The 17,267-nt window shown below is 44.2% G+C and overlaps 1 long non-coding RNA gene across 1 annotated transcript; it reads right to left on the reverse strand.

Moving 5' to 3' along the window:
- Positions 1-302: 302 nt before the first annotated feature.
- On the reverse strand, positions 303-9,538 carry LOC141076001 (uncharacterized). The gene is made up of 4 exons (XR_012227389.1): positions 8,384-9,538; positions 3,694-3,809; positions 3,328-3,510; positions 303-1,413 (listed from the first exon to the last, which is right to left on the reverse strand). It is a non-coding gene; the product is annotated as an uncharacterized lncRNA (long non-coding RNA).
- Between the last annotated feature and the right edge of the window lie 7,729 nt (positions 9,539-17,267).

A 17,267-nucleotide genomic window follows, 5' to 3' on the forward strand; every position in this document is an offset into this window, starting at 1 on the left:
GGCGCGCACTAACCACGTCACCGTGCCCTCTGCTGTCTGAATGTCACTGACAGATGACGTTCCAGACAGCAGCAAGCACCAATGGCCGTTGACAGGTGAATATCGTTATACTTACCTGTCCTGGCACAATCTCTGCAGCCCCCAGCTTCTCCGCCATCTCCCTTCCTGCCTTCAGCGGTTACATGGTACCGCTCATTACACTCATGAATATGCACATATTCATGAGTGTAATGAGCGGTACCATGTGACTGCTGAAGGAAGGGAGATCGCGGAGAACCTGGGGGCTGCAGAGACCGTGCCAGGACGGGTAAATATGACCTGACACATCCTGCCCCCTCCCCCTCCGACCCCCTGGTGTATATGACTCGAATATAAGCCGAGAGGGGTACTTTCAGCCCCCAAAAATGGGCTGAAAATCTCGGCTTATAATCGAGTATATACGGTAACTTGGAAATAATAAAGATTGGCACCAAATACAAGGAAGAGGGCTAATAAGAGTAAAGTGCAGTGAAATAACCTCGAAAAAATCTATGCTAATATGTGTATCTCAATGTAGGCACATAATAGAGATGACTATAAGCCAAAAGAAGCCAAAAAACAAGCCCCCTACAGTATAGAGTATGAGCCTAGGTCATATGAGACCTCTCCCAATAAACCCCAAAGGTATTAACCTGTAAGATACTTTACCAACCAAGGCTGTAGTTTAACGAGGCATGCTCACAGAACACACATGCATTTGATGCAATCATCAGGTGTAAGGCAAAAAGACCGGCTCCTGTAAATCCGACACATGTTGTCACTGCTGTGACTTCATCAGGGGCAGAGGAAAGTAGTTAGGAGCCGTATTCCTCTTCAAGGGAATCTTCCAGCAGGTTTTTGCTATGTCATCTGAGGTAGGGATAGAGACACTGATTCCAGCGATATGTCATTTATTAGGCTGTGTGCTGTTGTTTCAATACAATGAGCCTTTTATCAGCAGGAGATTATCACTGCTGGACTAGCTCCTGCATTCCTCCTAGTCCAACCGCAAATTTGGTGCATCTTACCCTAACTCACTTGTCATCATGACAGTCGTGCAAAACAATTGTCTTGGTGAATCGGGGCAGCAATAGACAACAGACCCATTTTCCTAATCTTGTACTCAAACTTTAGACTGATCAGAAAACGAATAGATCATGAAATCTGCAGATTAAGAAATAAAAGCAGAAGATAACACCTGTATTCAACCTCATTAATGGTATCTGGTAATGAAGAGTCTTTGGTCTCCAGCAGAAAGTCGGAGAAGCCCGCAATTATGGGACTGATACCAAAAACCATGCGATCGTCTCTGAAAAATCGCCTGTCAAGTGCAAAACAGATGCCACAGCGGAGCCCAGGCGGGCATTCATAGCGCTGAAGCCCATCCCAGCTTGCCTGCATGAGAAAAGGAGAAATAACACATTCATTAGTACTTAAAGGGACCCCGTCACATTGAGCATAGTGTCTGATCTGCAGGAGGAGCTGAGCAAATATAGAACTTCAGTATTTTATCTGTATGTTTTTCAGGCTTAGATGTCCTATTCAATGACTGTCAGTCTTCCTTATATGGCTGTGCATACTGACATCACTGTCAATCACTAAGTAGCACCGCCCACTGGACTCCTAAGACTAAAAAGAGCTGACATTTAAATAAAAAATACAACCAAAGTTCTATTGAATCTGCAGAGCTCCTCCTGCTCTAAAAACTAATGTCTACATTTAGGACACCATGTATAACAAGACAGGCTCTCTAGACATACTGTATATATATACATATACTATACTGCGATTGATTAATTCCACTTTCGGTCTACACATAAAAACCTGAATTACTTAGTTAACAATTTTGATCAAAAATCATATAAGCGATCCACCAGCGACAAGGCGACCTCATCGGGCGAACCCGAACTCTAGTGACTCAACTCTCTATGTGACCAACCGGATAAAATCCGGCTTGGCTCTAATTAAGTCTGCCCTATAGGTTCCCGACAGGTTACTACATCTGGAAATCCCAGTTTTAAGGGTTTGTCCATTACTATGCTATTGATGACCTATCCTTAGGTCACCGGTATATGTGGGCTGCCACAAGGAGAGTCTACTGATTATAATTACACAACATTTTCTGCTTCTTTATATTTGCAAAAATAATAATTTTTCAATTATTTCATATACACAATTAGGTATTTGTGATACTGTCAGAGCTCCCGTTTATGTGAATGCAAGTGTGTTCCACATCATTTCTCATTACCCAACTTTGATTTGGATGTAAACTGTTGACAGAGACAAAACACCATGGCTCCGTACACTGTATAGTGGCTGCAGGTCAGCTGCTATTCACCTGCAGCACCCAAGAGCAGCCACTAGGTGGTGTATGGAGCTGTGGTGCTCCAGGGCACTGTACAGAGCTGGTAACAGCTGATATATGGGGCCGCCGGGTGTCAGATCCACATCATCTAATATTGATAAACTTTCCTAAAGACAAGTCATCAATATCAAAGGAGAAGACGACAGTAGTACGACGATATGTAAAAGCACAAGTGCAGGATAAGCCATGACAGCTTTAGTAGTTAATCTCTGATTTGTTTGCTGCAATCAAAGCTATAAATCAAAAAATAATAATTAATAATGAAAAATTCAATGCAAACCACCTGATCGCTGTAGGGTAGAGTTCCCCTGTGTACAGATACATGCATGTAATAGAGCATGCCAGAAAAGCCTTCCCAGTCACCGCCAGGACTGTGCACACCATCAGCATTTCTGCAAGAGAACACTATATACCCTGCATATGTATATATAGTACTATGTATACTATGTAGTTGTAGAAACATGACACTTGGTAGCAGAGATATAATATAACTTTAAGCTAACAGAATGCAAAATGTATCAAACTTTTAGGACTCAATGCAATAAAAGAGTGTAACGTATGGAAGACAATGATCCTTTAACTATTGTTCGAGGCGATTAACAGGTAATCGGTTTTAGGGCCATATTTCTGGTCCAAGTGCGATCCGACAAAACATTGGATCATACGCAGACCAATGTTATTCTATGGGGCCGTGCACATGTCAATCACATAAGTCAATGAGTGCATGGAAAACATCAGACTGCAATTGGGTGACATCTGAGTGCAGTCCGATTTTAGCGCACTGACACAATGGGGAAGATGGAGACATTTTTTTTTTCTCGATCTTCTCCTCATCCGAGAGAATCGGATCACACTCTCATCAATTTCTGACCAGTGTGTGATTTGCACAATCGACCCAACTCTCTCAGATGAGAGACTACACGGCGGTCTGCACCGAGCCTTACCTTGAGGAGGGAAGCTGTAAGATAGCACCTCAAGGAGGCAAACTGCATGACTCATCTTCCCACAAACGTCATCACCAACATCTCAATCACTTTTGCCGTCATTCCTACACCGCCAGAAAAATGTTCAGCCCAAAATTCTTCAGGTCCATGCTGAGCCCATAATAGGCAAAATTACTTGAAAACCTATTGTAAGAAAAAAAGGATTAATCTATAGTAATAACTTATTGGTGGTGGCTCTATCGGCTCCATTTTTTTTCCACTTACGCCATATATTACATAGAATTATATATTTCCGATAACATCATAAAGGATCACATAACACATTGGATTGAAGAAATGAATTACCCCAGATCAGCATCAACTTACCAAACTAGAACTAGGCAGAAGGACATTCGTCTTATAGCCGGTGTGCAGACAAGGTCAAACACCGAGTGCGAGGTTCTGATCATAAGAATAACTTTCTGCATCTCAGAGCAAAGCATCTGTGGACGGAGCATGAAGAATATGGAAGAAGGCTAAAGAAATGATCAAAGATACTGTAGATTGGAGAAATTCAGAAAACTGATGTGAAATGAGTAAATGCACTACAATCAAAGTTTACACCGAGGTGAGAGCAGGATTTATATTTATCTGTCCGGACTCTATTGTGAATATTCTATATATTCTCTCCTGCTTCCAAGTTGGAGTTGGAGTCAGTATGTGTGTGGTTTGTGATAATAGGTCCCTCAGGAAGGTCTTTGTCTAACAGACAGAGAAAACATAGGAGAGTGGGAGAACCAAAACCTAAGGAGTAGAAACACACCGACCGCTTCATCTGGGTGTATATATAATACATAGCATGGCCGTAAATGCCATTACCAGAAGAAGAGAACCATATTCAGTAAAACTTATTTTTTATAAATTTCCATAAAATGCTACTTCAGTATAATCACAGCAAATATATCCCAAACTAAAGGGGACACTAGCCACTGATACAACGTTACAATGTTAATCAATAATATTAATAAATGGGGACAAAAAAATATATATATGCCTGGACATATAAATTTTAGGCAGAAAAAAATCATTTAAATCATCACAATCAGGGATTTCACAATTCAGTGTGGGGAACAATGGCGATTCATATAGTAAAATCAGTGCAAAAAAGCATCTCCATAAGCCCCATATATCCCCATGCGTTATGTCCCTATCCCATGACACAATCTATTATCCACCTAATAAATAACAGCAAATAGCCACATGGCAAAGAGATGTATATAAAGTCCCCAATACGATCAAATATGCAAATCACAATAAAATTACTTGTGTAAAGCTGTGGCGGTGAGCCCCTGCGCCCCGACGCGCGTTTCCGGGGGCTGAAGAAGCAAGCGGGCGAAACGCGCGTCGGGAAGGGATAGGGACATAACGCATGGGGATATTGTCATGATCCAGGTTGGACTATGACAGATTTTGCACAAGTAACCTTTTTTTTTCCTTTAAGCTGTTGGCTTAAAGTTAGTTTTGCCCCCTGTGGCCGTTAGGGTCATTACACTGTGGTTGTTTTAGGTCTAGTTTTGCCCCCGGTGGCCGTTAGGGTCATTGCACTCTGGTTACTTTGGTTCAGTTGCCCCCCGGTGGCCGCTGATATCGCACGTGATTATGAAGCAGGTGTGATTCCCTGGCTGCTACCTATAAAGGAGTAGCAGGTGGTCTCACTAACTGTTGGTGATATTGCTCATTTCCAACCAAGTCTGGTGAAGAAAGGAACGACAGAGAGGAGTTCCTTGCAGCTCAGGGGTGAAGCTTAACTCTGGTGTCATACTCTGTTGCTGGGAGCAATAGTAACAGAGCTAAGCTAAGTGGTGTTTTTCCCTGTTTGTTACTTTCCTTGTGTGTGTACTAGTGCAGTGGTGGGATTAGTTTCTGCACCGTCCAATTCACTAGAGTGGGATAGGTGCAGGGCAAGCTAGGGATTTGAGGTATCCAGCTCGTCGCCAGATGCGGAACCTGCCTAGGGATCGTCAGGAGTGTAGGGACACTGACTCAGGGGAGTGCAGGAGGTCTTCACATCCCCGTTCCCTATTGCAGGGCCCTCCATTGTAACGGTTTCCCTGGTGTTTCCCTTAACTCTGTTTAAATTCACCCTGCTGGAGGCGGTGTATCCAGTCACACGTGACATTACAGATATATGGGGCTTATGGAGATGCTTTTTGCACTGATTTTACTATATGAATCGCCATTGTTCCCCACATTGAATTGTGAAATCCTTGATTGTGATGATTTAAATGATTTTTTTCTGCCTAAAATTTATATGTCCAGCCATATATATATATTTTTTGTCCCCATTTATTGATTAATATTATTGATTAACAATGTAACATTGTATCAGTGGCTGGTGTCCCCTTTATTTTGGGGTATATTTGCTGTGAAGTAGCATTTTATGGATTTTTTTAATAATGAAATAAATACAAAATAAGTTTTACTGAATATGGTTCTCTTCTTCTGGTAATGGCATTTACGGCCATACTATGTATTATAAGTAGGCTTGGAAGTTCCTTGAGGTGATATTTTGGACAATATCGATTTAATTCATCTGGGTGTAGGCAGTGTTACCTTTAGCCAATGAGACGTATATATGCTAATGCCGGCATATATTTAGAGATAAGCTGAGCTAATTATACTGCTACAGTGAATGCCAAAGGAATGTCTATATACATGAGTGACTGACGATGTAATAAAGAGAGATCTGCCTTGATGCTCAGTGTATCAGCGTGGCTCTTCCGTGCACATATTTGAATTTTACAATTTAATTTGAAACAAATACAACATCTCAGAACCTTCCACATTGTGTGTCAACAACACAAATAATAAGCTCGTTACCATTTTGATAAGTCCCAACTAGTGATGAGCGAGAATACTCGTTGCTCGGGTTTTCCAGAGCATGCTCGGGTGTCCTCGGAGTATTTTGCCGTGCTCGGAGATTTAGTTTTCGTCGTCTCAGCTGCATGATTTGTGGCTGCTAGACAGCTTGAATACATGTGTGGAATGCCTGTTTGTTAGGGAATTAACACATGTATTCAGCCTGTCTACAAGTCACAAATCATGCAGCTGAGACGAGGAAAACTAAATCTCTGAGCACGCCAAAATACTCAGAGATCACCCGTGCATGCTCGGGAAAACCCGAGCAACGAGTATTCTCGCTCATCACTAATCCCAGTCACTGCACAAATGCCAAAAGAATGTCCTCTCGGGTTCAGTCTGGCCAATGTCCATCTGTATATTGTTTATCTATCAATATAGAAAAGAGCACCAGACTACATTTTCCTATGCAAATACCACTGCCTAATTTTTTTTTTAACTGAAAGCCCATTTTGCGCTTTCTTCACCCAGGTGCTTTGAAAAATGTGCCACATAAAAAAAACAATTCACAAGGATGTGGTGTATCGCAGCTGACTTCTAGACTGGCTCCTGTTCCAAGAAAAGGCAGCTATGGGTTGTGCAGGGGGAAGCAGAACCTTGTGGCCACACACTCCCTTCTAGATCGTTCATGAGGGAACCCATAATGGAACCACATCCCGAGAAGTCCTTGACGCAGGAGACACATGAAAAATTAAATGTGACACACAGTTGAAAAAAGTAAATTTAATAAACAGTGGCAAGTGTTTTCAGTGTAAAACTGAACAAACCCCCAACCGGGAATTAAAAATTTCCCCCATCCTTGCCAGAAAGCAAAGGTGTGTGCTTAACTAAGTGTGAAAATTTGAAGTACTGTGCAAATGTGCCAAAATTCAAGTAGGGCTCCCAATCTCAGTGAATTATGGCACTGCAAAGTCACCATTCCTGGGGCTTTCAAACATACCCGGCCTAATGGTGTCGCTCATGGGGGGCCATGGTTTCTACCAGATGACTATAAAAGCCAATCAGCATACTAACAACCACACCGTACACAGTGTACATTTTGTATCAATCTACTAGGGCTAGGCTAAAGCTGTCTATTCGAAAGACACCACACTTGACCTTAGCCAAAAGGCCAAAAATACATAGGATGGATGCACATGTTCTGGATTTGGTGCACAGTTTGTGGACGGATTGGCGTACGGAAAAGCCGCAGCATCACACAGTATCGGCTAAGTTCATGAGATTTTAAAAATTTTCACATAAATTGACCTGCTGCATGGATTTTAAGATGTGTGGCCATGGGCGTACCCAGGACCAAAACTTGGGGGGGGCAAGCCATGGTCGGGCACGCAAAGTTTAGGCCACGTCCTGGCCACACCCATTTCACAACTAATCACACCCCAACTGCACCCATTTAGCACTACTGATCTCACTGGTACTGAGGACACAGTGGCTGTAATTATGGGCACAGTGGCTGGTACTGAGGAAAGAAAGAACAGAGAAAGAGAAAAAAGAAAGAACAGAGCAAGAGAAAGAAAGAACAGAGAAAGAAAAAGAACAGAGAGAGAGAGAAAAGAACAGAGAGAGAAAGAAAGAGGGGACAGAAAGAACAGAGAGAAAGAGGGGAAAGAAACAAAGAACAGGGAGAGAGAAAGAAAGGACAGAGAGAGAAAGTAAGAACAGAGAGAAAGAAGAAAGAACAGAGAGAGAGAAAGAAAGAGTAGAAAAAATGAATGAAAGAAAGAAAGAGGGGAAAGAAAGAACAGAGAGCGAAAGAACAAAGAGAGAGAAAGAATGAACAGAGAGAGAAAGTACAGAGAGCGAGAAAGAAAGAGGGCAAAGAAAGGAAGAAAGAACAGAGAGAGAAAGAAAGAAATAACAGAGAAAGAAAGAAAGAAGAGAGAAAGAAAAAAGAAAGAACAGAGGGAAAGAGAGAAAGAACAGAGAGAAAGAAAGAACAGAGAGCAAGAAAGAAAGAACAGATAGAGAAAGAAAAAAGAAAGATTAGAGAGAGAAAGAAAGAATAAAGAAAGAAAGAAAGATTAGAAAGGGAAAATAAGAACAGAGAGAGAGAAAGAAACAGAGAAAGAAAGATTCTATAAAGATACTATAGCAGCCCGGCTCACATTGCAGTGCCCACCTGAGCCTCCTGGTGCAAGACATATCATGATCCACTCACATGGCCGGCATCCCCGATTCCAAGGCGATCCCGATGTCTGCGCTGTCAGAGGACGAAACGGTGATGGATCTGAAGCATTCCCTGAAGTGTCTCCATGGTTCCATCACAATCTCTTCCCAAAATTGTCTCATTTCCGGTCAGCTTCCAGCATGTCACTTCCGGTGGAATGTCCCGTGCGAGTTTTAAAGTACTCTGCCGTGTACTCCTGCGTCCGCGGGAAAAGTAAGCTTCCGGCCAGGACAGCGGGGCAGAATCTCAAAATCGGGACTGCCCGCTGGATCCGGGACGGTTGGGAGGTATGAATTCTCCCCACCATACACCTTGTACACACGGCTCCGCACACCTCATACACACATGGCTCCGCTCCGATCACCTCGAACACACATGGCTCCACTCAGTACACCCTTGGCTCCACTCCATAAACCTCGTACAAATGCGGCTCTGCTCCATACACCTCGTTCACACGCGGCCACGCTCCGTACACCTCGTACTCACACATAGCTTCACTCCGTAAACCTTGTACACATGCGGCTCTGCTCCATACACCTCGTTCACACGTGACTCTGCTCCGTACACCTCATACACACATGGCTCCGCTCCGTACACCTTGTACACACATGGCTCCGCTCCTTACACCTCATACACACACAGCTCCGCTCCGTACACCTTGTACACACACGGCTCCGCTCCTTACACCTCGTACACACACGGCTCCGCTCCGTACACCTTGGTACACACACGGCTCCACTCCTTACACCTTGTACACACGCAGTTCCGCTCCGTACACCTCGTACACACGCGGCTCCGCTCCATACACCTCGTACACACACGTCTCCTCTCCGTACACCTCACACACGGCTCCGCTCCGTATACCTCGTACACACATGTCTCCTCTCCGTACACCTCACACACGGCTCCGCTCCGTATACCTCGTACACACGCGTCTCCTCTCCGTACACCTCACACACGGCTCCGCTCTGTATACCTCGTACACACGCGGCTCCGCTCCATACACCTCATACACACGTGGCTCAGCTCTGTACACCTCATGCATGCACATCTCTGCTCCGTACACCTTGTACACAGACAGCTCTGCTACATCCACCCTGTAAACCCCTCCTGACCCCACACATAAACTTCCCTCATCCAGCACCATGACAACCAGCACAGCAGAGTCCTGCACACACTGAGGCCCTTGATCATGTGACCCCTGACTCCTCCCCTCCTGTGACCTCATCACAGGTCCTGTGCACACAAAGCAGCCCAGCGACGTCATTACTGGGATTTATTAGCAGTGAGGGGCTGCGGTGGGTCTGTCTGGGAGGTCGAGGATGGGGTGTTTGGGGGGCGTGGTGGTGGGAAAAATAAACTCGCTCTCCACTACCGCGGCCAGGAGGTGTTCCTTCTTTGTGCGCCCCTGCTCCTAGGGGGGGGCAGCTGCCCCCCCGCCCCACGGTGGCTACGCACACTTCCCCCCCGCCCCACGGTGGCTACGCACACTGCCCCCCCGCCCCACGGTGGCTACGCACGCTGCCCCCCCGCCCCACGGTGGCTACGCACACTGCCCCCCCGCCCCACGGTGGCTACGCACACTGCCCCCCCGCCCCATGGTGGCTACGCACACTGCCCCCCCGCCCCACGGTGGCTACGCACACTGCCCCCCCGCCCCACGGTGGGTACGCCCATGTGTGCAGCATTTCAATTCTTTCTGCAGAATGCATTACAGTCCTTAATCTTGCATTGAATAAGGTGAAATTCCATTCCCAACACAATTTGCAACAAAATCTGCATGTAGCACCCAGGAATTTTGATGAAGAACATTGGAAATGCTGCAAGTAGCTGGGGATAATCAGCAGAAAATCCACATCATATCCACAATATATGCAAGGTATCGTTCTTGAACATATTCTTTCATATTTCCCATGAAATAATACAATACAATTTTGTATAAAAATATTATGTGACTGTCCTAGTTATATTCTATACCGCGCCAAAACATTGCATATTTTACCTCTGCTGTCAATTTATCTCCTGGTATCCATTTTCCATTGATTCGAGCAGCCTGTCTTAAAGGGAAAAACAAGTTAGATTATACTCACCCCAGGGTCCGGTCCGGTGTCTCCCAACTTCTAGCAATGAAGTCCTCCTCCTTACTTCTGCCGTGGCTCCTGCACAGGCGTACTTACTCTGCCCTGTTGAGGGCAGAGTAAAGTACTGCAGTGCGCAGGCGCCGGACCTCTCTGACCTTTCCCGGCGCCTGTGCACTGCAGTACTCTGCTCTGCCCTCAGCAGGGCAGAGTAAGTGCGCCTGCGCAGGAGCCGCGGCAGAAGTAAGGAGGAGAACGTCATCGTATGAAGGTGGGAGGTACTGGACCGGACCTTTGGGTGAGTATTGTCACATCGCCGCTGGACTCGGTGGCTGGTGCTCCGGCCTTGGCCGCTGGGAGGCGCCGGACTCCTTCGACTGGTGGTGCTGGTGATAGGAGGGCTATATCATATGGTCCCGCTCCTTTGAAGCATGCCTCTGTCATTGGGCATTGCCGTGTTTCTCCTGTGGGTGATGGTGGTGACAGAGAAGGGGTCCCTGCGCAGGCGTCTGGTGGGCGCAGGCTTCGCTCTTCTGTCAGAGATGAAGTGGTTGGTGCCAGTCGTGCATCGCCATCTGGCCTGGTTCTGGGGGCAGTCCAGATTAGGTCATCAGGCTGTGAGTCTATGAGAGGTAGTCGTGTCCTTCAAATACATTGGAGCCTGTCCTGCAGGCTGCCAGATATAGTCTTGGTTTCCTCAGTGATCTAGTGTGAATTACTATTTTGACTCTGACCTTAGCTTGGATTTTTCGACCCTTCTACAGCCTGCCGATTTTGTACCTCTGCTGCTCGCCCGGTTTTGACTTGGACTCCTTACTACGCTTTCGGTTCCGTTTAATAGTCACTTCCTAGCGACCGTCCTGCTCCGGTCCGCTGCTCTCATAGGCAGCTACCCCTTGGGTTCAGCTGTAATTCCAGATCCCTGTATGGGGGTAAAGGGTCTCAGGGTTTCTCGGGGTGCTGTCTTAAGGTACTGTCACACTTAGCGATGTACCAGCGATCCCGACCAGCGATATGACGCGGTCAGGATCGCTGGTACATCGCTAAGTGGTCGCTAGTGAGCTGCCACACAGGCAGATCTCACCAGCGACATCGCTGGGGACGGGGATTGCTACTTACCTGTCACACCAGGCGATCCTGCATCCTCCCGCCCGGCTCCACGCTCGTCGCTCGTCCTCACAGCAGGAAGCGCCGCAGGAAGCAGACGACGAGAAACAGTCCTGAACGTTCTCGCGCGATCAGCGATAACCAGCGGGGGAGCCGGTGGTAGGTAAGTATCAGACACAGATATCGCTAGCAATATCGCTATAACGTCACTAGTTATAGCGATATTGCTAGCGATATCTCTTAGTGTGACAGGCCCTTTACGTGCAGCTCAGACTCGCAACAGACGGATGTTACAAGTATAATCTAACTAATTTTTCTTATCTTTCAGGTTACATCGGGGGCTTATCTACAGCATTACAGAATGCTGTAGATAAGCCCCTGATGGCGGTGTCCACACCTCATAGGGCAAAAATGAGGTGAGATTCCCTTTAAATGCTTCAGAGCCTTCTGAGGGTCACCCCAAAGAATTAGCCAACGAGCAGATTCAGGTAGCCACCTGAGCCAAGAGATAGAAGAGATCAATAAGTTTAAAAATGGGTTAGTCAATGAGCGAACGTGGTCGGATAATGTCTTATCCGAGCATGCTCGAGTGTTATCCGAGTATCTTGGTTGTGCTTGTGTATTATGTTTGAGTCCCTGTGGCTTCATGATTTGCGACTGTTAGGCTGGTTTCACATTTGCGTTTTTTTTGCGCAGTGCATCGTGTGCACGCATGCGCCATGTGCCCCCTATGTTTAACATTGTGGGCGCATGGTCTAGTGCATGCACGCGTTTGTACGCGTTTTTGTGCACATGCGGTTTTTTGTCAGGTGCGCCCAGGCGCGCTAGACGCAACCTGTTGCACTTTTGTGTGCGCCCAACTGCTGCAAAAAATGCATGCGCACGCTAGCGCACGGAATGCTAAAAAAAACACATTACAGTCCATGGGATCGCAGGCGTGCGCTAGGACATGCGCACGCCTGCGTTTAAAATCGCATGTGTTTTAAGAGTTAACATGGCTAGTAACTGGTTAAAACGCATGTGCCTAAAAGAAGCAAACGCATGCAAAACGCTTGATGCACTTTTTGTATGCGCTTGGATTGCGCTCGAGGTGCAGCGCAAAAAAAATGCTAGTGTGAAAGTAGCCTTAGGCTGATTTCACACTTGCATTCCTTGGAGCTGCGCACGGCTGCCGCTAAGCTCCGCCCCTTCCATGCCTCCTCCAGTCAGCTTCACCTATGGGCGCATGACGTTGCATGCGACCTGTGTACCCTATCTTTAGCATTAAGTACGCAGGCCATGCACAGGTATGTGTTTGCCAGCGCATGCACCAAAATGCAACGTAAAAATATGATACGCAGGTCGCATGCAGCGTCATGAGCCCATGGGCAGAGCTGACCGGAGTAGGCGCAGAAGTGGGCGGAGCTTAGCGGCGGCCGTGCGCAGCTCTAAGGAACGCAAGTGTGAAACTAGCCTTAACTAAATAGAGAGCTGTCTTGGTGGGGGAAAAGTATGGTTTTCAAATGCTTTATCTTACCCAAGATATTATATGTATTCTGGTCACTCCCATTTGCAATTTCTACTGCACTTTTAACGAGTTTGCAAAGAAGGATAAATTCCTTCATCTTGGGAAATAGAAAAGCCAGAATAATGCAAAATATTTTATATAATCACAAATCGTTAGGGGATGCTGGACTACCGAACATCTCTGCATATTACCATGCCATTTTGATAAAACAAAGTCTTTTCTGGTGGCCACACGCAGAATACCCATCTTGGTATGATCTGGAGCTCTTTTTTAATAATAAACCCCTTATTTACCTTATTTTAGACTTATTACAGCTTAAGAAAGATGTCTCAATTTCTCACCTCATTTTTCAATCCATTCAGGAAGCTTGGAAAAAATTATCTAGGCCCAAAAGGGGACTTAATAAATTTGATTCCTTAAAAAAATCTTAAACTCCCTCTCATTTGTTTAGTTTTAACCAAATCATCGATCCTCTTTGGATAGAATCTGGGGTAATCAAACTTAAAGATTTTTATGGAGACGCGGCTTGTCAGTCGTTCAGTTTTATTTTAAAAAAACCTGTTTAAAATTCCTTCGTCATCATTTTGCCAATATTTGATCTTAAAAGATCAAATTGAAAACTTTCTACATATGACACCTCAAATCTCTGAAACAACGGTTCATCTTAATAATATTGATCAAAGCATTTTTTGGAGTATTGAATATTATATATACAATTGGTTAAATAATAGCTTTAACATAGTTAAATCACATAATATGTTAAAATGGGAAGCCGAGCTCCACCTTAATTTTAACCCTTCAGATTGGGAACAAGCTTGCTCCATTACCTATTCCTCTACTATTTTGTCATCCCTACAGGAGTCTTATCACAAATTCACTCGGTGGTACTATACCCCAGCCAAATTATCAAAAATTAATCCTGAGCATTCCTCCGATTGCTCGAGGAACTGCGGACAGTATGGCAACTCCCCCCCCCCCCCCCTTTCCTTTCCTTCCTTCATTATTTCAAAATTCAATAAAACTGTTTGGAAAAACAAATCTTAAAGCAGATTACAACAGATTTCTCTATGTAAACTGCCTACAATAAGATAAAGAACTCTTAGACTTGATAAGGCTGGTGTACTTGCTATGCCAGTCCTGGAGAGAATGGCTCTATAATTTGTTTTGAAAATGTTAACTCATTCTCTTTCCACTTTGCCTTACTGACAGCTCCTCAGTGACTCTCCTCCCTGATGCCGCTGAACTCTGAAACTGCTCAGTACAAGCTGGAGCTGTCAGTCAGGCTGTGTGAGCAGAGACTGAAGAAATGTAAATTCTTGTGCTCACTCATTCTATAGCTAGACTCGTAAAATTATAATGTATGTACCAGAATTATACAGTTATTCTAAAGTTTGATGTCATTGAGCAGTGAAATAAAGCTTGGGAACATCAGTAAGAATAGCAGAGTTTGGGCTCATTCAGACACCAGATTTTTGGGGGATTTGTTCCATCTGTGTGTCATGGGGATACCAAGACAGAGTGGGGTTAGGCAATCACGGCGTCTGGTGACATATACACCTGCAGTTGTTAGAACGGCTGCACTTTACTATTAGCAGTTCTGGCTTTCTTCTCTCTGTTTTTTCAAGTGTTAAACTGCATAGTTGGACTCCTGGAGTTTTCTGTCTAATTGTATCAGCTGTTCTGAGTTGGTTACTCCCCGCAGGATTAAGAACCCTCCTTCTTGCTTTTTTACTTGCCAGTGATAGCTTATCACTTCCTGGTTTGGAGTTGAAAGAGAGTTCAGAGATATGAGCAGGTGGATTGGAGTTGTTTTGAGTAGATTTCTGTGTGGATTTGGTTTGTGTGTGTTCCTCTTTATTCTCTACTCATTTGGTTTGTCCAACATATTCCTTTCTTGATTCCCACTCGGTCATGTTATGTGTGTAATTCTATGATTGTGGTTTTCCTTTATCCCTGTCTGTTTTCCCCCTTATAGTAGTAGGGATTATGTTTGTGCTCAGCTGTTCACAATGGATAATGAATGTTCTGAAGTAAGACGTTTTTCTCAACTATATCCAAAAAATACTCTGGCACACAAAAATAGCAAGTCAAATTAGTATATGAGATTTAGCTAAAAAAAAATCATATGTTCACAGAAAAACAAAAACACAAACAAGCCAACGTTTCGGCCATTCGGGCCTTTAACAGGACTCCTGTAACTTGAGTCTCTTACATGGGTCCTTGAGTTCCCGAGTCACAGATTTATCTTGATAAAGGCCAGAATGGCCAAAATGTTGGCTTGTTTGTTTTTCTGTGAACACATGAATCTTTCTTGCATAAATCTCATATACTTATTTGACTTGATATTTTTGTGTGCCAAAGTATTTTGTGGAGATGTTTTCCCCTGTGTGTCAGGTTTATGTTATTCCATACACTTCAGTCCCATATCTCCCTGGGTGGAGGAGTAAACAGATAAGTGTTCATATAGGAGCATAGTAAGGTACGAGACCCTGGCATCCCCACCATTAGGGGTAATCAGGAGACAGGGATAGTCTAGGGTCCTTGAGGGACAGGGTAGGAGCCCTTTGTCCCTGGACATCCTACTATAATAGCATGACACTATGTTTTTAAAGGATAAAACTCATACCTGTCATATTCTATGGAGCTGTTCACATGTCCTTGTTGTGAGTGGTCCTGCCCTAAATCATGCATGTCTAAGTCTCGGCTCAAACTATGAGTCTATGAAAAAAAAATCAGACATCTCTTGGATGCCACCCGTGTGCCGTCCGTTTTTCACAGACTGAATTGTTATGAGAAGCTTGAGAAAAGTTCACAATTTTTCTTTTTTCATCCAAGAAAAACTACCGAAAACTTGATACGCTGACCAGCCCCTGGTGAAACTCGGACCAATTTTTTTTTTTACGTACGCGAAAAATCATTGATGCCTGAATGTGCCCTTTCACCGGCTAATGTATCCTAACATCCTCAGCCCAAAAGAGTGAGAATATCACTAGTTGCAAATAGTTGCAATACCCCAAACGACCCAGTAGAGGGCACAAGAACTGTCAGATTCCGTATAAACAAATTATGGTGACTCACAGTGACAAACAGTATGGTAAAAAGACGATTAATCACAATTCAGCCTTTACCTTTATATCTAACCAGCGCCTATAGAAGCAAACTGTCAAATAAAGAAAAACACGACGATGTTTTTAGCAATAGTCACACATTTATTATTTCTGGACGTCCATCAATTAAGTCTTTTAAAACAAGCTTAATCCTCCTCTCGACAGGATCACACCATCAGTCAAGGGTGTGGTGCAGAATCTCATACAGCAGCGAGGAGTCACTGCTGATCCTATTTTACAGAAGATATGTGGAAACGCTCTGAATACATTATAATAATCATACGCTGCCTGCGTGCAGAATATAAAACAGACATGGAATGGATTTAATAGATAAGTAAACAAGTGCATTAAGAGTGACAGCGTGATGTGGCGGCATTTCTGCTTTATTTTATATTCAGCAACATAGAAAATTACAATGAGCATTCACTGGAATATAAACATCACGTGTCGGCTGAAACGTAGCATTGGAATTGTTCATGGACAAAATGAATGGATAAAAGGACATAAGAATAAAAAAACGGACACTGATGGCATGCGGAAGACAGTAGGAAAGAAAAATTGTATTTTTCTTTTTTTTTTGGATAAAACATGGACGATTTTGCATACGCACATTTATTAAACATCCATCCAGTGTTCATCCGGAAAAGTGATACTTTTTTTCCTCACTTGCCATCCGTGTGTAATCCGTTTTTTTTCCCCACAGCTATAAATCATTTACATTTTCCTATGTTAGAAAATTGCAATGTACCTGTAAAAATCAGATGTTTCTGGTATTTTTTTCTCACACCCATCTGATTTTTTTTTTGTGAAATTGAAGCATGATGCAATTTTTTTTTTTCAAAGACTGACTGTCACTTCGAAAACAGACGCCAGGTGTGATCAGGTGCATACTAAGACTAGCAACCTTCATATTTAACTAACAAATAAAGTTGAACCCTCAAGCGCTATAGCATGCAAGCATAAAATTTATAAAATTGGAATTGCATTACTGCACTAGAAAATAGAAAAAAATGAAGATACTTAAGGCATAAATTGGCCAATTCATTTGTGCCCAGCAGCCACGACAAGGCGATCTT

This window comes from Dendrobates tinctorius, unplaced genomic scaffold (genome assembly GCF_039654945.1).
Source record: "Dendrobates tinctorius isolate UK_male_01 unplaced genomic scaffold, ASM3965494v1 ptg000384l, whole genome shotgun sequence".
Classification (NCBI taxonomy): Eukaryota; Metazoa; Chordata; class Amphibia; order Anura; family Dendrobatidae; genus Dendrobates; species Dendrobates tinctorius.